Genomic DNA, 23,206 nt, shown 5'->3' with positions numbered 1-23,206 from the left:
TCCTACCACAGCCACTGTACAGTCTGGTTTGGACACCTTCTGACTTCATCTGTTCAAATGCTCTGCAATGTTTTCCTACCAACAGTGCTGTAGTACCAGTTGTGAAACAGTCACTGCTGCTGGTACAGATTTTTATGAGAGCAGAATGCAGGCTGTCATTATCATTGGTGAAAATACACAGCTAATGGTGATGCGAGAGTACTGACATTCATGTTTCGATCTTACTTGTCTATCCTCCATGATAAAGTTGATAATACAGTTTTGAGTCTATAAAATGAGTGGGTTCTGAAAGCTCAAGAACTAAATAAAGCCCTCCTATGTCCCAACTACGTGATATTTCTGCACTTGCTTCAGTGTATGCGTGCATGGAAACACATGTATTGTAACCCCAAACCATATATGAGCTTGCATTGTGATTATTGAACCCTTGCTGTTATCTGAAATCCAGGAAGAAAACTAACTCCAGCGTGGTGCTAAAAAGCGGCATTCCTTTATGTACCAACCTGACAAACAAGCAGGCTCTCTTAGAGATCAGGTTCTACCTTTAAGCAATTAATATATACATATGCAGTACACTGGCATACATATTCATTCTTTCCCAAGAACTCATTACTAAATGTTAATATCCCTCTGGATATGCATGTACGCCCACTTACTCGTCATCATCTTCATCACTGAGACTTTTGGCTGATCTTTAGTTGCTTTTCCCTAGTTTGCCAAATTTCAATTGCTTGTTAGGCCATAATGAGCAACTTTCAAAACAGTATATGTGAAGTCTGAGAAAAATGTCCTTGCATCTGGTGAAATGCAAAGATCATTAGTCTGTTACAACTCAATTGCTTCTTGTGAAGCAGAAGTAAAAGAAAACAAGGCTGTTCTCAGACCAAGCAAAGTTAAAATGGAAAATTTTAGAATTAGCACTCATTAATTCTTCTTGCTAAACTAATATATTGGTTCTTAAACAAATATACTGATCCCTACTGCTAAACAAACCAGCCTATATCAATGCTACTAATACTACAGCTAAACTGTGCTGAAGTTCCATAGCTCAAATTTCACATTGAGACACAGAAATGACACGTCAAAGACGACAGTACCATCTATTATAGCATGATTTTTAGTGACTAAAATTGTTCTTCGTCAGATTTGCTTTAGAAAATGAAAATTGGGAACTTCATGCTTTACAACCACCGCAGAACTTTTTTTTTTTGCATTTTTTCTTTTGTTGGTTTCATACAGAGACTGAAATACATCTGAAAAAACATCTACTGAATGTAATGTTTCAGATGTAGATCCTCTGCTATCATGTCATATCTTAAGCTGATTTTGAACAACTTCTACTTTCAGACATGGATCAGAGGAAAAAAACAAGTAGGTAGTTTAGGACAAAAAAGAGAAGACATCCTTTTAAGTTTGCCTTCATTGTTAGTGGTGAGGACTTGAGCTCAGATGAAAGATTCTACTGTTTAGACCATGCATCTTCCTGGTGTTTGAACTATCTGAGCACTAAGAATTCTTACCTTGCTGCTGCAGGGAAATTTATTCTTCCACTGACCCTATCATGCTGAGTTTCAAATGTTGATATCTTCTTTACCGAGACAAGAACTTACATAGTCTTTCTTAAAACCGATTTACTGCATGATTTGCATAAAAAGGGAAAATGTTCTAAGAAGACGAATATTCACAGCGCACTAAATGAAGACAAAATTAAACTGCAGTCCATTACATTTTTAAATAGCTTAATTAATTAATGTTTAAGGATTTTTAAAGTTTAATTACTTTTTAAGCTAGCCTGTACTAACATTGCTGAAATTCCAGACTGTCAGAAAAAAGCAAAGTAACAAACTGAAGTAACCCTACTAACAATCATCGAGAGAAGATGAACAAAATAATTTACCTTCTAGAAGGAAACTGGTTCCTCATTAAGAGCATTTTTTATTTTGTCCTTGCAAAACAGTGCACTAATTTTTAAGGTTCCAAAAAACCTTCATAAATATACAAGTTGAGCTTAGTTTTAGAAGCCTTTGAAGTTTACCTGTTACTAGTAATCATTTCAAAAGTAACAGTGGAGAAATTCTACAGGAAAAAAATAATTACATACTCATATATATATATAAAATGTCTGCATGTTATAGCATTATATATATATATATATACATATATATATACACACACACGCATATATAACTTGCTGACATAGAGCAGTAATAGGGGAGATAAATAGGGCAAAATTATTTTCTCAGTCATATATTTTTTTTCAATATAAATCCTATACAGCAAATAAAATATACAAGAGATGGCATTCAGTTTTTCATTTTAATGTGGCTTTGGTAGCTGAGAGTAAAAGCCAAGTGTTTGAAAAGCACACCAAGGACAGATAAAGTTTGTCATGACAGCAATGAAAAAAAATCAAAGAAGCCAAGGACCAAGAGACTGTACCACAGCATCTCAAATCACATAGTATCCCAAATGTTTTAATACTGTCCATTACAAAGGGCAAAGCAATTATTCTCCACTAAGAACACCTGCCCACTGCAGTCATCATAGAAGAGCTCCAAAACGACTACTCTTAAATTTCCATTTAAAATCTGAAATAATGCTATCTTTGTTTTATTTTGAAGCAGAAAGACTATTTCTCTTTGTGCTTTAAAAGAAGAAGAATCTGGGCTCAGAAGATTTCATTGCTTTGTGCTTTACTACTTGGCCATGGAAAATCCAGCTGCCTCTCATACTGGCAAATCAACTAATCACTGGGAAATAGCAATTGTTTTGAATGGATAATTGACTACAGGTGCAATGAATTACATATTCATTTTTGAAGCCAAAGATATAAAAAGAAGGGGATTTTTTTCCCCTCTTTTAAAATTGCTCTTTCTAAAGCAGCAATCCTTCAGAAGCTGCAATTGCTGTAACAACTTTAAGCATCGCCTTAGGAGACGCACGTTCCTTCTGCAGTGCTATAGGGAACTCCCAAACCAAAGCAACTGTTTCATCAATATTATTCTGAAGAAAAAGGAGGAGCAGAGTTTTGAGGGGGAAAGAACAAGATACCAGTACATGCTGTAAGGTCCACAGTCAAATTGTGGTGTTATCACTGACAAATAACAAAATAGAACAACAAAACACAAATCTTCTCATACCCTATATCATGGTGGATTTCTAAATGATGTAACCTGTAGTTCTGTCTCAAGGGTTTGTGCACTGTGCAGTAATGTGATAAAGAAGTTAAATAAGTGGGAGCAAGCCAAGCCATATGCAAAAAGGTTCAAAAATAACTGGAGTGCTATATGTTAGTTGTTACACAAACAGATCAAGAGAGAGGAGCTCTGAAGAGTTGAATCATTTCTCACAAGAGGATTCTAAATTGCTCTGCAAATTATACATTTAAGAATCAACATCCGCTTCATTGAAACATATGGTATATTTAGGATGCCACACAGCATCTGTTCAGCTTCACTCAGCAACCTCACACCACAGCTCAGCAACAGGAGGTAAAACAGTAGCAATGTTCCCAGAAAGAAGTCAGTCAAAATCTCACCTCCACAGCTGGAACCAGCAGGGAAGTATTTTCTTGCCTTTTCCGAAAGGGTGGCATGAAAATCCTAGCATTTATACACTTTGTCAAAAGCCACAAGGAAAATTTAGCTTTGCTCATCTCAGCCCATTGAATCCATTACTGGTATATTCCAGCTGTTGATCCAGCTTCTGTGCGGTATTTGCTGCTTAAGGAATTAGCAGTAGCACTCTATACAAGGCACATGATTTGAGACAAGTCCTACGCTGAAAAAAAAACTACTGTTTTCCAGCAGTCTCCTGCAGTTCAATTTCCCTTGGCCATTTCTTTCTCAAAAGCAGTTTGCAGGGCTGAGTCTCACTGACATGTAGCAAGAGCATGCAAATTCACTAAAAGCTTAATTTTGCAGCTGCCTTTCCTGCGTCAGACCCTATTCTAATGCTTCTCCTCACCTACAAAGTCCTTGGGGAATGTGTTTACCCTTGTTGTCCTTCCTTAGGGTTAGCCTGTTGCTGTGAGAGTTCTTGTCTCCTTCAGATTTCAGAACAACCAGGGAAAGTTGGGGGTGGGTGAGGGATAGCACTCCTCAGTATGATAGACCTTCTCTCAGGCACAGGGTGCAGCAAGAGACAGGCAGCTCACCAGTACTGCAGACCTGAAAATTGAATCTACTGAACATCAGAAGCACAGGGCCAGCATATGCTGAAATAAACCATGGAATGAAATGCCCCAAATCATAAAAAAACTGCAGCAGATCAGTATCTCGTCTCCAATGATGGTGGTAACTAAGTAGTCAAAGCTGCATACGAACAAACTATGTTGAATTACTCTTTGATTGTTATGTTGTAGGTTGTGCATGCAATTTATAAACTAAACCACACAGGGTTTAGTCAAAACTAAATCATCTAATTTATATCTAACACCAGTTGGTGAATTTCACTCAACTTGTCTAGTAGTTTATTTGATGTATTTGATACTCAAAATCAACTGCTTTACAAAAACACACTTAACTATTCATATTCATATGCAATTATTAGAAACATTCTTTACTTATCTCTGCTGCTATTACCAAAGCCTTATTCAATACTTGTAAATTCTCATTGGGTTTAGCATATACATTTTCAGTGTGCTCTCTCAAATAATTTGTCTTAACATTTGGAAAATAGTGCCCCAAGTCTTCCTCTGGTGCTAAGCTGAAGATGGCCAAGGACCTGTGCCATGCACTGACTCTCTTAGCTACCCATTGGCACCTGAAGGCTCCACGTTGCCTCTGTGCTTATAGGCCATGGGGTGCATTCCCTAAACTGAAGATAGTTATGTTTTAAATGACCAAGAGTAATTCACAGTTCTATTGCCTTCAACTAGAGGAGATGAATCAAAGGGGTAATTATGTAGTCTGAGACACTTTTGTCAAGTATAAAACTGCAGTTATGCCAAATTTAGAGAAAATAAATTGTTGGGGGTTAATTAACTTGCATAGTGCTGCTCAGGATATTCAGTTACGGAGCTCTGGAGAAGCTACATTAGTCCTGGTCTAATCATTCTCCATACCCATATTAATGTCTTTATTTTTACCTTCTGGTTGATATTTAGTTATTAATACTGCTGCTGGCAAGGATTTTGCCTGTCACACTTGACCATCTCACCAAAGGAATGTCATGCATTTTCTCTGACACCCTACAGATCCTTGGGCTGCTTAGGAGAGCAACAGAACAGAGAAATCTCACTGTTTCACATGAGCTAAGAAGGACTAGGGATTCAGTGACTGCACTTGAATCTGGAAAGGTGGGCTTAAAGCGACAAAGAATCTGATTACCTGAATTTTGCATTATTAATATTCCTGTGTATTTTAAGAATATAAGTGTCATATTATGTACTATCAAGATTAACCAAATGTTTATTCTCTCACAGTAATTACCACAAATGTGGAAATGGGAGAAGAGAAAGCAATTAAGAGAACCATATGAAATTCAAGACATTCAGACAGAATATATCTTCAAATTGATAACAGTGAACTCTGTCAGATCTCCTGCAAAATTGTCTGTTCTGTTTAGGATAATTTTTTGCAGAATGAAAAACAGAAAAGTACGAGGGCTTATGTGCTCTCTATTACTGAATGTAGGCCACACTGGCCAATCACTGTGGCATCTAGTAGACTCCTAATCTATACTGATTCCACAGCCACTAGGTTGTTGCTGAATTCCTAATAATGGAATATCACAACTCATAGTAAACATAAATGTGTCGATTTTTTCTTTTAAGAACGTAAAGTAGTTAGGATCTCCACACCACAGAAACTGCCTTAGAACAGGTGACAAACCAGACACTACCCCTTGGAAATTAGGCTTCACTCTGCTAGCTACATGCTGTCAAGGTGAATGTGTCTTCTGTAGCTTTGAAACCCAACAACCTTGAGGAAAAGCCTCATTATCCCCGAGACTGCATGCCTGTCAAGAGCTCTGATCCAAGCTTAGTAGTCAAGTGCCAATCTGAAAACATTGCTGTCATTAATGCAATCAGCTTTAACACAAAAGAATATCATTTTGATTCATTATTCCTGAGCTGTTGAGGCTCCCGTGGTATCTAGCTTGCAGTTAACAGCACCACAATTTACAGCCCTTCCTTGAGTACCTCCACACTCCCATACATTGCCAGAAAGTGCTTAATGAAAGCTATTTCTACAGCAGATAAGAAGCACTTTTTCTTTACAGGGGTTTTAAATTGTAATGGTGTATTAAACCACAACTATGGATTAGAAAGAAGAAAAAAATCCAACAACAAGATTAGGCATTGAAACACTCAGTAAAACTGTTACTTATAATGAGTAGGAAGATGAAGATGTACAAATAAAAACACAGCATGTTTTCTTTGAGCATCCTTATTAAGGAAAGGGACTGTGGGCTTCAGGATTAAAAAGCCGATGAAAAGCAGCCATTTAAATCTGAACAAATTGATCCTAGCAAGATTAGCAGAGCTAGGGGACAGACTTCAGTCTTCTGTTACATAGAACTACTTCCTCATCTTCAATAGGCCTCCCCAGGATAGTGTCTTCTAGAGGCAATTTCTTATGCATGCTGGGATTTTCAAAGAGGTAAAGGAATTTAGGTGCTCAGTGTTCCCAGCAATCTTCAGTGCAGCATTCCTTCAATTTTTAAACTAAGCCCAAGATCTTTCCTTTACATGGAAGGAATTAGTATAAACGCATTTATTTGCTGGTTGTCACACCATTGGGAACTAGACTGAGTTTCTAGAAATTTTTGGAACTAATTCACCAACACATTTAAATTAGATTGCGAGGTTTTTGTTTTACAAAACTACAATGCAGCAGGATCAAATTTTTGAAGCAGCAGAAATGGGAACAGTTTTTCTGTGGAAAACTGATGATCTCCTTACTTGTCTACAGAAAATGATGAGTGGAGCAAAAAAGAAAAAGAAGTGTTCGGATTGTTTTGGTTTTTTTTTTCCCAAGAATAAAATGAATGAAATTGGCAGAAATGACAGAGTGAAATAAAAGACGAGGTAAGTTTTTAACTCTAAAACCTTGAAGTTTACATAGTCACCCAGTATGCCCTCTTTTGAGCTAAGAACCATAATACTCATCTATACTGGGGATTCACATAGATGGTTTGTGGGAAGCTGAATGGGGAGATCATTATGAGGAGAGGCTGAGGGAGCTGGGGCTGTCTGAGGAAAAGGAGGCTGAGGGGAGACCTTATTGCTCTTCCAGTATCTGAAAGGTGCTTACAGTGAGAGCGGTGCAGGTCTCTTCTCACTGGTGACGTGACAGGAAGAGGGGAAATGGCCTTAAGTTGTGCCAAGGTAAGTTTAGGCTGGATGTTAGGAAACATTTCTTTACAGAAAGAGTATTTAAACAATGGAATAGGCTCCCCAGGGTGGTGGTTGAGTGGTTCAGTCACCAACCCTGGATGTGTTCAAGAGCCGTTTGGATGTGGTGCTCAGAGATATGATTTAAGCAGAGGGTTGTTAGAGTTAGGGTACTGGTTAGGCTGCGGTTGGACTTGATGATCTTCGAGGTCTTTTCCAACCTGGGTAATTCTATGATTCTATGGGCTTTCATTTCAAGAAAATACTGTCTTCTGGTCTGTGTAGGAGGACACAGTTATTCTTTCCTATTTAATCATTGTATTCCATTAGAATATGCTGACTGTTCCTGGATTCAAAAGTAATAGACAATATACCAGTTTCATCAAATCCAAAGTGGAATGTGTAATTTAGAAAGCTACACAGAGTAATGAAATATGTGATTATTTAATAGAAAATAGTGATTTAATTCCTCCATCCTGTTCAGCTGTCATCAAATTTTGTTAGTAACATACAGGCTGAAGTCATTATTTTTCACATACATTGTACATGTAGCTAACTCTTTAGTATGCAAAGTTTTGTCAGTATAGATTCTTCAAGCATAGTGAATAACAATATATGCAGGACCAGGGAAGAGGAAATCTAGAGCAGATTGTACCTGGGAAGGTTTGCTCAGAACCACTACATTACCACTTGGGGGACTTTGGAAATTTATCCAACATCCTGAAGAACAGGATGAGAAGAATCTCATAACATAGTTTTCTGCAATGCGCAGAGATAGAAAGTCTTTACTATGGTTTACAATTATAATTGTAATGCACAAAAGAAGTGTGAATTCTAATCTTTGTAGCACATATCCACAAGGGTTTGCATCTTCAAGTCAGCTACCACCTAGAAATTTTAAAGTTCTATTTTTACCTTCTTTCCACCTGCTCTCTTTTATATCATCACATTGAGTTACTGAAACTAGTTATATCCTGTATCTCTAGTGAGGGTAATGAAATTGACAGATCACATTTCAGAAGCACCTTTCTAGGGTTACCATCTTTTCTGAAGAACACTTTGCAGCTTTTATTTGCAGAGGACACAAGACTGCTTTTGTAATATCTGCTCTTACATATGAGCCAAAACCAGACATACTCTTGGGGTGTCGTGAACTAAAGCCTATTTCTACAGAGAGAATTTCAGAGAGCCAAAGGTATCTCCACTTGAGCAAAGACAGAGTGTGTGAATGTCCCGGATGCTTCAAAGACAAGGATTGCTCCAAAAGTAATGCCTCCAATTTTATTATGCATGTCTGTAATGTCAGAGGTGGATGGTGATTGTATGACAGTAGAGGTTGAACCTTCCCAATAATATTCAGTCACTTTTTGTTGCTGTGTGACAGATGGCAGCAGAGGGGCAGTCCGACAAAATGACATCTGACATGGAAGTGCACATGAAGCAAAGGTGTGTCAGTGAATTCCTCCATGTGGAAAAAATGACACCCCTTGACATTCATTGTCACTTGCTGAAAGTTTCTGGAGACCAAACAGTGGACATAAGCACAGTGAGGAGATCAGTGATGATTTTAAGCAGTGGTGACTGGGACAGTAGGTCACCTCCACTGATGCAGATTTTCGTGAAGGCAGCACGTAGTCTTTTGTTAACTGCTGGTAAAAATACATAGCTAATGGTGGTGACTATATTGGAAAATGGCATTTTGTAGCTGAGAGTTTGTTCTATTAAATAGTGTTATTGTGTTGGTTGTATCTTTTTTAGTCTCCATTGAAATAAATATTACATATTATATAATAAATGTTACATATTACTGTATAGATAGTAACTACAAGGATGGTAGCAGATGTACAGAAGATATAAGTAAAGGGGAACTCACCAGTGATGATGCTTTAGCTGAAGGAGCTGGGGCAATCTTCACTGGCAAGCAATCTCCAAGAGATGCTGCCTCAGTGAGGGTCAGCCCTTAAATGAGGTCTTAGAGGAGGTAGAGTCGAGCTCCACCGCTTCCGGGAGCACAGCTACATTATTCTCACCTGTGCTCCAACAGCTGACCCAACACTTGCCTCAGCTGATTAATCAGTGGTTCACGCTGTGATTACCAGTCTCCCATACAATTACCTTCAGAGTGAGGTATGTAAACTAAAGTTCAGGATAAAGCTCAGCATATTCATGTTAGCTCATAACTGTGCATTAGAAAGAGTTGTAACATTACTAGCTAGCCATTATCACTGCGTATTCGTAAGTGTATCACCCTGCTTTCAAACCTCCAAGCCTTAAAGAAAAAAGATCCCCAAAGAAAAGTCACCCACAGACATGTGGATTACAGTGTGACAGAAAGAAGTAATCCCCTCCTCTTAAATACTTAGCCAAGTGCACTATATCTTTCTCCCCCCTCTGCACTCTAACATGTAAACAGAGGTGAAAGGTTGATCTGGCAACACTTTAATGGCAAGGTAAGTACCAAGTTTGAGAGATTTGTTACTCAATTTCTTCTCCCAAACTGAGATTTGGGAATCTTCTTAAAAAGAGATGGAGAAATTGGCTCATTAAAAAGGGAAGTTATCAGCATGTGTTCATTAAAACGGAATATTATCAGAAGAATACAACAGAGCATACTGATGAGTATCATCAGGACTGTGATGCAATCTAGAATCTAGAAAGGCTTCTGACAGCATTTTTAACTGGAAGTTAATCAGAACAGGGCTATTTTCTGGACAAAAAGTCAGAGCAATAACCTTCATAGAAAACTAAATGCTGAACTGAGAACACATGAGCATTTGTGAACAGCAGTAAATGTCATTTTCAAGGGGAAAAATAATCCCCAGCAGAAAGGAGTTGTAGGCTTTTTTGTTTGTTTGTTTAATTTAACTTTTAATATATTCAGTATATGAAAGGAGGAATAGGTTGATATTCTATGCAAAAGGAGCATGTGTACATCTCATATAATTAGATAAGTGTTAATCCTTTCCTGTAATCCTACCACAAGACATAAAAGCACTAGGTAGATTGGCAAGCTTCTATTTTCCTTTAAGAACAGTGGAGTGAATTTACATCTGTTTATGTCATCTGCTATCTAGCAACTTCAGGGTCTGTACTTCTGAACTCCTGAACGCTGTGACCACTGAAGGACCATCTGAGGAAACAGGGACTAATTTAAATCTTTTTAAACAAATGCAAATCATAGTAGGCAAGTTTGTCTTGCAGATTTCCATATATATGTACATACATATGTCTATACATACGTAACACATACATACGTTATATTTAGACATAAAACAGACTTGAAAAAATGCGCTTGCTCTTTGATAGCTGTTAGTTTGCAGATAAATATTCCAGGTTTATAAAGGATTGGTACTTTGAGAAATGCCGTGGCAAGTGTGAGATTTTTCTTATTCATTTTTCAGAGATTCTTCTAAATGGGCTGTTGGGTCATTTGTTGCTCATGTGAACTTCTCTGTCTACGTAAAATCCGCATACTCACTGTGACCATCCAAAACCATCATGGTTCACTCTGACAGGCACTCAGTGGCCTCAACCAAGTTTCAAGTGAAGACACATCCATGGCTCAGAAAATCATTCCCTAGGGAAATACTGAACACAGCATAAGGGCATCTAGGCCCTATCTGGAGGTAAAGACCCCATTTCTCTCAGATAATGGATGGAAATTCTTCAGGTTTTTAAAGCAGGGATAATAAGGTGCTGTGTGAGAATAAAAATGTAACTGGGGAGGAATGACATTGGGTAGTTGTTGTCTGGCTGATCAGGGACATTGCTTTGCCAGCTGAGTCACTGAAAGTGAAGAGGCAACACAATCTTTGACTAATTTCAAGTCTGATTCCATTGTGGAGCAATTAATTTATTAGTTCACAAACAAAAGGTTGACACTTGGATCCCAGAAGAGAAGGGAGTGTGTTTCAATCTTGCCTTGCAAAATTCCTCTAACCCATTCAACCAAGCTTATTTCTTGGCAGACAAACAACTGTCATTAGTTTTTAATTATCAGTATAAATGGCAAATAAGCATAGATGGTGCTTGGGCTAACCCATTTGTCTGTCAGATTTCCAAGGCTGTTATTTCCAAGGCTGTTTTAATCTGATATCCTATGGCATATTTGTACACATTGGTGAGGGCATAGAGGGAGCCCCCACTGCATGAATCCTGAGGATGTAGGATACAAGGACACTTGGGCAGTATTGAGCACTGACCTTACTGAACACAGAACCACATCCTGCAAAAGGTAACAAATGGGAAGACACAACACAAAGCAGAAAGCCATCACCCCTGTAGGTGGGCATACAATGCAGACAAGGCAGACTGGGGAGAACAGTAAGGTGGGCTGTTGAGACAGATGTCAGGCATGTGTCTGAAAATAAAAAAAACAACACAAAAAGCCCACAGACAGACCAGAGAGAATTTGAAATCTTAGTACACGGATGAAACTGTCAGCACTGCAAGAATTATGGGGAAGTCTGTAGGACTGTTATCATTTGTGGCCAGGATCAACAGGAAAGGCAGAAATCAAGAAAGGGCTGCAACATATAATAGAAAATGGTATGTGTCTGCTCTAAATTCTGGTGAGACAGAAAGGGCAGACTTGCAAAACATTCTGAAGGAGATAAGAAGGGGATTTCCTTCCAGCAGTCATTGAAGGGTGCACACCTAGAAGCAGAGAATGAATGCAATTATAGTTGGGTAAAGAATTAAAACATACAAATCACAAATCAGTAGGAAATGGAAACTGGAATTAACCAAATAATATTTTCAGGGGTGATAGTTGAAAACAAGGACAATCCATAATGCAGTTGAGGTGTTCATACTTGTATACATACATCTCCAATTAGTTGGTTTGCTTCCAGTCAAGCAAAGAAACAGTGCCAACCAGCTCTACAAAGACACAATGAGATGGAAACAACACTTTCCTTCACCACCATCTCAAGTCTTTCAGACCACCCCAAATGCCGTCTTGTTCTAATTTTCCGCAAAACGTGGTGGGGAAACAAACTTGAAGAGGAAGAGATATATATTATTTTTCAATCAAATGAGGAATAATCAGCTGCAGAGTCCAAATATCACTTGTGAAATATCAAAAAGAATACTTTGCTAAGTAGCAGAGAGGCAAAAGAGAATACAATTCATGTCTGAAGGCAAAGGCAAACAATCAACAGTTGCTGTGAATGAGGCTGGTTTAACATGGCTTCTTGTTAGTTTTTAGGCAAAAGGTGAAGTACTTTAAGATCAGTTTGGCATACTAGGGGTGATGTTCGAAGAAATCTATGAAAATCTGAAAAACAGTTTGAAGCAATTGGTGTAAAAGTGATGAAGGGTGGAGAGAATTCAAGGATGCAAAGGAGGAAAAGTACAATATCTACTTTATAAAAGAAAAGTGTAGCAGAGAGAAGGGTAAAAAAGAACCTTTTTAGAAGAATTCTGAAACAAATGCCAAAATAAATATTTAAAAAACAAAATACACCCCCCCTCCCCCCCCCCAAAAAAATAAAAAAATAACCAAAATCAGTTTAAATCTTGTGAAACTTTTACTTTTTCTTTTATTCAATTTTTTCTTTTCTTTTACTTTGTTTCTTTCTATTTTTATTGTTGTTTGTTTTTTGTTTTAAATCAGGATCCTTGACCAAACAAATTAAGACAGATGAGCCTTACCTCAGAAGAATCTGTGACACTGTCCTCTCTGCCAAAACAGGAACACATACTCATCGTGTGAATGGGCAGTTTTCTGAAGAGTTGTTCTCAGAACTTCACTGTCAAAGTGGGGACAGAGTAGGGGAGATATTTCAAGGGTAATTCTTGTGAATAATATGCTAAACCTGGTCTTATACCTTATTGTCATTCAAGCTTTTAGAACAGGATATGTGAAAGATACAAGTTTAAAGATGACAGGACTGGAATGCAATGTAATCTTGGTACAGTGAACAAATGCCTGAAATCAACAAGGCAAGCGCTGAAGAGAAAAAAAGTGAGCACTGCACTTACAGAAGAAAAATTATAAGTTCAAATAAAAGTAGACCAGACAGCTAGGATGCTAAAAAGGATCTGGAATTTAATAGACCACCAAGTACATGTGTACTAGTATAGCAAAAATTAATTCATAAAACGACACATTTCATACTAATGCATTCATTATATGCAAAGAGCACAGAAGACTATTTGTGGTGCTGATGTGTATTTCAGTGCATGGCTGTCATATCAAGGGAGGGAGCAAAGCAGTTGGGTTTCCAACAAACAAGAACCAAGTGAGATACCAAGTGAAGAGTCTATGTATGCAATCAATGCATTTGAACAACAGGTGAGAGAAACGTCTCTTGGGAGAAGGCACACCAGGATCTTGTCTGCCTGCAAGAGGTGGAGAAGGTTGCTTCTCAGGGGCTTTCCAGCCTTCCACATCTGTAATTATATCTTCCTAAGAGGAGAGAGTTTTCACTAGAGTTCCCTTTAAACATAAGATGTCTGAAGTCAAGCTCCCTAAAATATATAAACATACACATTTAAAGTGTTCTAATAATATAGTTTAAGTAGTCATCTAGGTAACTGTTGGGGACATATCACCTGCAGCAAGTCAGAATTATAGCTAAAGGCATTGTTGTTCTCACTCATGTTAACTTAGGAGTGGGTAAAGTGGATAGGTGCTTTCAGAAAAGTAATAATATTTTCTCTAAACAGGGGATGTTCCCCTGTTTAGAGCACAAGCAAAGTAAAGAAATTAATATGCTGCTGAGAACCATTGCAAACTTGAACAACTCTTAGGAAGTGTTTTATCAGAAAGATAGTATGAGTCATGTCACCAGGACCCAACTACAGAGTTAGTTTTCTACCTAGAAACTTTCTTAATCTAGACAAGAAAAAATTGGTTCTGATCCCAGATATAAAATAAGTCCATTTTGAGGTGCTGGTTTTCAACATCTTCCATTTTTACAGACATGTGGGGTTTCAGCTCCCAATAGAAATGCCAAAGTGTGATAAGAGGATGTATTATCATTCAACTTTCATTTTCCCAAAGGATGGTTTCCATTGTTGTTATTATCATATAAATTACAACTTCAACTAAAAATGGCAGCGCCATGCAGAACTAATAGTGCCAGAAAAAAAATTTATTCTAGTACTCTTTCAAAATATTGATTTAGAAGAACAATAAAATCTGATTTTTTCCTGCTGCTTCAAAGTAGCATTTGGTTCATTCTAAATAGCAAGCAGTAGAAAGTTAAAAGCCCTTAAACAATGAATGAAGCAGAATATACAAAGAAGCCATCACCAAAACTTTGTATCAAGAAGAGCATTAGTAACTGTCAACTCCTAGGAGAAGAATAGAGTACTGATTTATTGATCAGTAAACTTCAGCATTTTTTAAAAACACTTGGAAAAACACCTACTTTTACTACTCAATTTCTAAGATAGTAATGGAGATAAGGCTCTTTTTGAAAGGCATTATGCTTATATGACACTATAACTTGATCAGATAGTAAAGGCAGTGTTGGGGCATTGGAAACACTGAAGACCCTTGGGTACAGCTCTGATCCAGCATGAACTCATTCTGCCTATTCAAATTTCTTTAAGAAACCACTTCACTTGGGTTAATTTTGCTGCAACAAGTTCTATGACAGACCAAATATTACCTGCTGTCCTAACCTCCTTAACTTTATTCACAGTAGGTATCACCTGTCCTTCCTCAACCAGCATAAAGCTGGCATTAAGCTTAAAGTCCACATAAGCTGACACTAATTTGACAGAAATGTGACAGAAATTCAACACTGCATCTGAATTGAAAATTGAACTGGTGAGTGATCTATTTGTGTGCACAGCTGGTATTAATGAACTCAAAACCATATGGCTTAAGAAGAATGGGAACTAGGTCAAGTCAAAAGGAAAAGCTGTAAGGATTTCATGTTTAAAAGATGGTAGTATTGAAACAGGAGTTGAGGTGACAGTTATAGGGTAATTCAGGAGATGACAAGAAATGTATGGCATGTGTTGTCAATCAGCAACGTCATACAGAGATGTATCCATGCGTAGAGCACTCAAGAAACAAACTGCGGTCTAGACATAGGAAGTGTCAGTTATTACTGTCAAGGAAACCACGTGAGAACTTCTGTAGAGGACTGAATATTGTTTAGAAGACTATTTCCCCAAACTCTTAACTCTGCAGAGCTACAAGATCCAAGGCAAGAGTAAGTATTAATAAACCAACTTATCCTGTCAACCAGGAACATTCTTTCCTCAAGCAGGACCATCAGCGAAGTCATGGATACTGCAGCAATTCACTTCCTGCTTTCAGTGGTGCTGAGCCCTGTGTGTGGCAAAATGCTCTTAAGTGTGCTCAATTCTGAAAACACTAAGAGCTTGACTAACCTGCTTACTCTACACAGTGTTGATCTTGGCTACAAGGGATTCCTCAAAGCCCTGATAAACTGAGTACATTAAGGTAGATAAAGATGGTGTTCCTTACTGTAGGATCTGAGCACTGATATCTAACATTTACCCTCACAACACTCCCTGGACACAGTACCTGAGACGCAGATGCTATATGTTCAAAGATACTTCAAGAGCTATTCAGCTCTTCAGCAGACAATTTCAAAACTTCCCTCCAGCAACTAACCTAAGAATTGTTATACTTTTAAAGGGGGCTTATGTTTCTCCAAGTAGACATGTATGAAACTGCCAGAATATCAATGCTGCAACAGAACTAATGAGCTGCTTGAGCTTTTCAGAGCTCTAGTTCAGAACATGGAAGCTTTGAAGGAAGAACTGCAGATGAGGCTTCTCTCCATCTTAAAGATTTATAGGCTAAGTGCAATCATTTTTGTGAACTGAGAATTCTGAGATGCATGAAACTGAGTCTGAAGGGATTCAAGGTCAAATCCTTTACATCTCAACTACAAATCTGTATTACTGGACTGAGAAGTCAGCTTAGGCCTGATATTTCCAGGTATTTTCTTAAAGAATCTCGAACAGAAAAAGTAAAAGGCAGCAACATGGGGATGTAGGAACTCTCAGCTTGAGCTTGGATTTAAAATATCTGCGCAAAATCCAGGACAACAGAATTCTGCATGCACCTCATTTCAATTCTAGGTAAGTACTGAGAAGCAGGTAAATTAGCCTAAATGAACCTTATGCTGTAGTGACCAGATAGATTTCTTTTATAAAAACAGCTCACTATACTGTTCAGAAGACTCTGTTAGACTTAACATGCATTAGCATCAGATGCTAATCATATGCCTATCTATGAAATAAAAGTGTTATGCTGATCTGAAATGCAAGTTCAAGTTCCAAAGCAGAACTTGCTGATCCTGAACAATATGGTCTTGCACCCAGGACACTAAGCCCTGCTTCAGTTCATGGTAATGGAGTCACATATCAAATCCAAGGGCACTAGGAATAATTCCTCTTTGTGTTCAGTAGCATGTATACATTGTTTGCAGTGTAAATGTGCCACCATGGGAAGGATAAATTGCACAGGGCACTCAGTGTCAGAAAAAGGACACGAAGCTTTCTTAGACCCAAGCTTCACCACCTCTTGCCACACTATTTCAGTATGGGCATAGGGAATGGAAGGACTTGAAATACAAATCTTTATACACCTTCTGGCAGCCATCTGGGGAAGAATGAGTACAGAATGAGCACTGAGGCCTACTACAGTTGCAAGAGCAAGAGAGGAGCCATAGCAGGACAGGTTCCTTGTACTGATCCTTTTTTTCCCCTCCTCCCTACTATATATAAATCTCAGCAATAACTGAAGCCAGAACACAGCAAGCAGTTCCAAGGAAATGTGTCTCCGCAGAGGAGACACTGAAGAGAAGCAATAGTCTCACTGCTCTTTAACCCAGTGCTCATATATTTCACTGAATTTAAATAATTCTTATAGGCAAGAGCTGTTATTCTTTGACATTAGTTTGTACGTAAAGCTCTCAACAGGAAAATACTTATGCTTTTTCTGATTTACTGTTTCTGCAAGACCTTCTCTCTAAGCCTGACAGTAAATATTCTGTTTATTTTCTCAAGTAAAAGGAAAGGACCAAGTTCAAGGCTGCAAACTAGGTGTGAGAGTCACATTTGTTTAGGCAGAAAACATATGCAAGGTTGTAGTAGGAAAACAGACAAAAGAGGAAATATATTTAGTTACCATTTCACATACTGTCAGTTTTCTTTCCACAATCTAGCTATCCATTCAGACAGTTCCTCAGTAGTGCTAGGATGATGCTCCCATACACAATCACTGTTAATCCCAACCCTAAATGCCTCACTGAAAACAGACTTGCTTAATCTATTGCCAACCTGCTGACATACTGGCAAAAATCAGCACAAAATTGTGCAGTAAAATGTCTTATGGACGTCAGGAGCTGTTACCTTCATTTCTTAAGACTACAGCAAGCAGGACGTTAGAGGAGCAAGACTAGTCTGTCCCTTTTGGGGCGGCGAAACGAGGTCGGGCTGTGCCGGTCTGAAAGGAAGCAGAGCTTGCACGGGAACGCTGTCCCTCTCCACAACCCGAAGAACGCTAGGTGGCACTGGTGGTATTCACACACATTTTCATCTACCTTTCTGAAAATGAATCTGCTGATACGTTTCGACTTTCAGCAAGCAATAATGTGGTAGAAAACAATTCAAGTATTTCTCTCGGTGGCTTGTGAGCCAAAGATTAAAAAGTGCTTTTTGCCACATGACTGGGGGCTGAAGGAAGGCTGTCTGACCCTCCTCTTCTTTCTCAGCACTGTCTGAATGGGTCTTTAGCTTGTTAAACTCACTTCCATGGTATTCAGTGATGGCAAGCCAACTGATAGAAATACTATTGTGCACATAATGGTGTCTTTATAAACATTAATGATACTCTTATGTTACGTATTAAAGTTGTCAAAGGGTTGGATTCTGTGATAGTGAGCTATCAGTGCTGATTGATGGCATTAGTATCCTTATTTTAAGTAAGTGTAATTAGACATATCTGAAAGCAGCAACACTATACAGGGGTTAGCTGTAGCACAAATTATCCCCCTCTAAACTGACTTTAAAAAGACCCCAAAGGTTGCTTGTCAGTATGTTTACTTGCTCACAGTTCCAAGAAAACAAAATGGAACAAAGCAGCAATAAAAGGAAAAGGAAATGGCATTCCCTGGAACTCATGTATTAAAACAGGTAGAGATACAGATTAGAAAGGGTACAAGAGAAATCATTTGGGTGTGTGACCAAAAGATCAAAACACCAACAAGGAGCAGGAACTGCCAACAAGCTGGTGAGCTCTGTAATGAATGTCTCCACTCAACCACGCTGGCTTTAGATTAACTTCTTACTTTGAGTTCTAAGAAAAACCACAACGTGGGGTAATTCACGGATAGAGGACAGGTGTTTTTTTGTTTTTTTTTTTTTGTTGTTTTTTTGTTGTTGTTTTTGTTTTTTAGTTTTGTTTTTTTTTTTTTAATCTGAAGAATGTAACTGAACCTTTTTCATTATAAATGTGTGAAGAGTTCTCTTTCCTTCCTAGTTGAAGCACTTGCACAGCAGTACAGGAATCTGCCTGTGAAAGCTTTCTTAGCCATGGTAAATTGAGCACAGAGCTCATCTCTGTGCACTACATGGCATCTGTTCCTGTGGTGCTCTGTTGTGCTTCTAACTCATGGAGACCACACAGACCCAGCACAGTATCTGCTCCTGTTGCTGAGAGCCTGGTGTTAGCAGTTCCTAGCCTTGTTCTTTTAGAGATGAGATGTACAGGTAGGAGAGGTAGGAAAACAACTTCAGGCACTTCTTGCAAGCCCCTAACAGAATTTTTCATTTCCTTTAATGTGAAAGCTGATTTAAGGTAGCTGTTCAATGACATGTCTAAAGGTCCAGCTCTGCTTCCTTCTCATGTAATCAAGCTGGAGATATTTGGCTCAGTGGAATTTGTATTTGATATCCAAACTTTCAGTTGTCCTTTCTCTTGTGCATTTCTCTGTCTTGTAGAAATTTCTGCAAAATCCCAACACACCCACTGGTTGGTGAGTTCAATCAGTAGATGTTTCATTTAGAGATGAGATAGAAAAAAAAACCCACAAATCTGAAACTCTTGTTTTCCAAAATTCGTTTTGAGTAAAAAGAAATAGAGAAGTAATTGATTTATAGCCCTCTACCACATCTGCAAATCAATATCCTTTGTAGAATAGGTAATCTTACCCCCAAAACATTCCAAGTTCTGTTTATCTGTCAACACTCTGTAACTATGAAAATGCAGACACTGAGTTTAACAGCTTTCTGTGATTTTACTAGTTCTGTTTAGGTCCTCTCTGCTACTGATCTTCAAGTTTGATGTCTTAAAATATCTACTTAACAGGAGAGTATGTAGGAGAACCAGATTTTGTTGAAGGTATGCAGTGGAAAGAACACATACTGGAACAAGTGAAATTCTAATTATTCACTGTGAGGGTCAAAGACTGGGGTGCGTGCCCAGAGAAATTGGGGAATTATCAAATTTAGAGACATTTAAAACTCAACTTGTCAAAGTTATGAAGAACCTGTTCTAGCCAAACTCAGTTTGAGTTGGAGACCAGACTAAATGACCTCCATATTTCCTTTCTAATCTGAAGTTTTCCACGACTCCAAGTTTCTGTGCCACATTTATTAAACTAAACTACATTAGGCATTGTAGACATGATTGTCTTCTTTTGAACTTGCAATGTTTATGTATCTGTGCAGTTGTTGTTTGTCTACAACACTCTTTCAAATAAGGATTATTTACACAACTAATGAAAAATTGTCTGACTTGACCTATTTTCATTGTATTTCTTTTGGTGATGGTTAAAAATATTATGTATAGTCTACCTAAAGGTGCACTCAGTTATAATGCTAGAGTCAATCAATACCTGAATTGAAAAGCACTGAGAAATTGCTCTAGGACTAGCTGCAGCATTTATATGCTTTTTCTACAGCAACAGGCCATATGGTGCAAATGGCCAGTTCTTGGTACTGGAGAAGGAGGCACAGGAAGTATTACAAAGGTTTTCTTGTCATCAGGGAGAACCTCTATGTCACGGGTTACTTAGATTTACCAATGCCCGTTACAGGGGAAGCCACCCCGTGGGCCCCCCCCGGGGCCCGGAAAGGAGGGGGAAAAAGGGAGTGGGATAAAACAGCGACAATCTAAGGAGGAAAAACTTATTTTACTAAATATGATACCGAAATACAAGATAACACAATATAATATAATTGAGGCTAACAAATCGAACGAAACAGAGAGAGAGAGTCCCCGAAAACCGAGAGGCCTACTGTGAACTCTAGGCGACACGGCTGGAACGCTTCCCACTCTCCGAGAAGTTCGAGAGAAGAAGGAGGGCACTCCAGCCTGGGAACGAGATTATACAGCGTCCTGGTCCCGTGACTTATCATTAACCCTGTTGTTCTCTGGGATATGTAGTCTTCTTCTGTGGACTGCACATTCAATAGAAGTATCCATACTTTACATGATGTTATGATGTGGAATACTGATAGCAAAATTACAAAATTACAAAACCATGACACTCTACATACTAAATATGGTTGTTACCACCTGTCCTTCCCACTCACATCTTTCTTTCTGCTAGGTTTCAGTTAGCAAGAACACTCTTCTCTATTGTGGAAATATGGCAACTCTCTATATGTCTTACAGCCACTTTTACAGTCTGTACTCCAAGGTAAGTTCCCAACAGAGCTGAAGGAGAGCTAACTGCTGCCTAGACCTCCCTTGTGACACACACCCTCCTCACCTGCACCTGACCCTGGTTTCTCTGGCCATTTTGAAGTCCCCAAGTGCACTGCAGCAAACATCTTGTAGCTGGATGCAATGTATCAAAGACCGGCCAGATTCACTGGTACAAAAGCTATTTTACGGCAACAAAGAAGGCCAGAGCATGACAGTGCTTAGGCCTGTAAAGTATTATAAAGAGCAAATGCACTGCAATGCAGGTGAGCAGCTCTGTCTTTTCAGAAAATGTGCTTCGAAAGACTCTTCTCCCTTCAGGCCTGCTCTTTCAAACAGTTCCCAGTCCAGCATCATGATTCATTTTTCTTCATCTTACATAATGTGATGGAAGTGGAGGTGACAGCCCAGCCCTAGAAACTGAAATTACTTCTCTAAAACCCTGCATAAACTGACTTATTATTAGGATTATAGATCACGGAAATTCACTGATTACTGCAAATGAGGAAGATACAGTAAGCTTCCACCGTAGGGATACAGTAGCTATAAACAGGCTGGCAAAAGCAAATAAATGCACCCTGAGATTAGCATTTTGAAAGCAGCAGAGCAGAGAAGAGATGAGAGGGACTAATCATTCACAGAAAACAAACTACTTTATTTGGTCTGTAATGAGGCATTTGAGGGTGTTTTAAAGTTTCGGATTGTCGAAGAGTGAACTATTCTTCTGTTAATCTGTTAGAGAATTGGTAAACAGCCACAAAAGGAGAAACACATGCCTACGGCATTAGAGGGGAAATTGCCTACAGATTACAGTAACAACTATTTTCCGAAGGCTGGAAGAACACCTGAGAATACTACCTCTGCTGATAACTCTATCTCTGCAAAGGAGCAAACGCTTAACAATTATCTACACCACCAAGAACAGCCACATTTTCCTGAGTGCCTCTACAAAAGCAGCCAGGGACCAGGTTTATGTGATAACATAAGAGCCAGGTAGAAAATTACAGAAAGGAAAAAAAATAAAAATAATAATAATAATAATAAAAAAAATAAATAAAAGCACGAGAAATTGTAGGGAAAGAGAAAGAAATGGAAGCTTTCCTCTTTCAATGAAGGACTTAAAAAAAAATAAAAATTTAATTAAAAGTTCTCAGCCCTCTTACATTGCTTTCTCCATGCCAAGTCACCTGCAGATTTGTGCTGCCTCAGAGAGGAGCTCATCTCTCAGTTGTTAAGCAGACCACTACTGCATGCTCCACTTGCTAGACTAGATTATCCACTAGATGTTTTAATGTGCCTCCGTGTTTCCTACTCTTTTCTTCGCACTATGTCACAGACAGACCCTGCCAGAGAAACAGCTGAGGGAAAGGGCAAAGGGTTTTTCTAAAAAGCACTTAAAAACATCCTCTCTTTCTTTCAAAGGCTTCAGTGAGCTATGAAGGCTAGTGGAGAGTCAGAAAAAAACCCAGTGTATTACCTTTACAAGAAACAGAAAAGGTTTTCTGAGACTAGGAGTTCAGGCAAACTGGCTCAAACTATGCCCAACCTCAGTAGCCTTTCAACTTCCCCCATAAACACAGCACTGTCAACACTTTCCTTAGAAATAAGGTGTTGTTAGCCTCAGTTCTCCCTGATATGGTGAGAAGAAACACCACAGCAGGTGCTAGCATGAAGAGGGCAGACAGCCTGTGTCTTCTTGCATATAAATAATAAACACCAAAGCAAGTGAACCTTTTTAAGAGCATCTAGACCAACATCAGTGTCTGATGGTGGAACAAGAGATACGCCTACTGGTCATCTCCAGTTTACCTCTCCTCACTGAAAAGGTTTGTCATTAGCATCCATTTTCTTCATAACATGATACTAGAGGAAGTAAAAAAGCCCTCCCTTTATTACACAGAAGTCATATATGATTTATTCTTTTTAAGCATCTTCACAGCTTCTGTAACATGGTGGGAACTGTACTTGGTACATCAGATGGAAGTTCAGTTTCCTCAGCTGTGTTTTTCTGTTACAGCAGTTAAGAATGTCCACCCCAAAGGAGCCATAAACATAAAGAATTAAGATGAGCCGAGAAAGGAGCGTCATGGCTGTACTCTTCACACTAATACTTGCACAAGAATTTCAGGCATGCTGATAGGGACTGGTATAGGCCTAACTAATGAAACTGGGTATTATAACCAAACACGTTCCAGACTAGGGAGATGGGGAAATGGCAG

At 38.6% G+C, this 23,206-nt stretch overlaps 1 long non-coding RNA gene across 2 annotated transcripts in view; it reads right to left on the bottom strand.

The window, feature by feature from the left end:
* Nucleotides 1-23,206, bottom strand: part of LOC107321121 (uncharacterized) — a 382,609-nt gene that overhangs the window by 145,287 nt on the left and 214,116 nt on the right. The window contains exon 5 of one of the 2 annotated variants that reach the window (XR_014945663.1): nt 13,056-13,813. The exons of the other annotated variant lie outside the window; for it this stretch is intronic. This is a non-coding gene — a long non-coding RNA (uncharacterized LOC107321121). Of the gene's footprint in view, nt 1-13,055; nt 13,814-23,206 lie in introns of those variants that run through there. 2 annotated transcript variants of the gene reach the window in all.

The sequence above is a fragment of the Coturnix japonica genome, chromosome 1 (genome assembly GCF_054131305.1).
Source record: "Coturnix japonica strain WE chromosome 1, WE-NBRP24, whole genome shotgun sequence".
In the NCBI taxonomy this organism is placed as follows: Eukaryota; Metazoa; Chordata; class Aves; order Galliformes; family Phasianidae; genus Coturnix; species Coturnix japonica.
The sequence above is the reverse complement of the archived record's forward strand: the minus strand, read 5'-3'. Positions and strand labels throughout refer to the sequence as shown.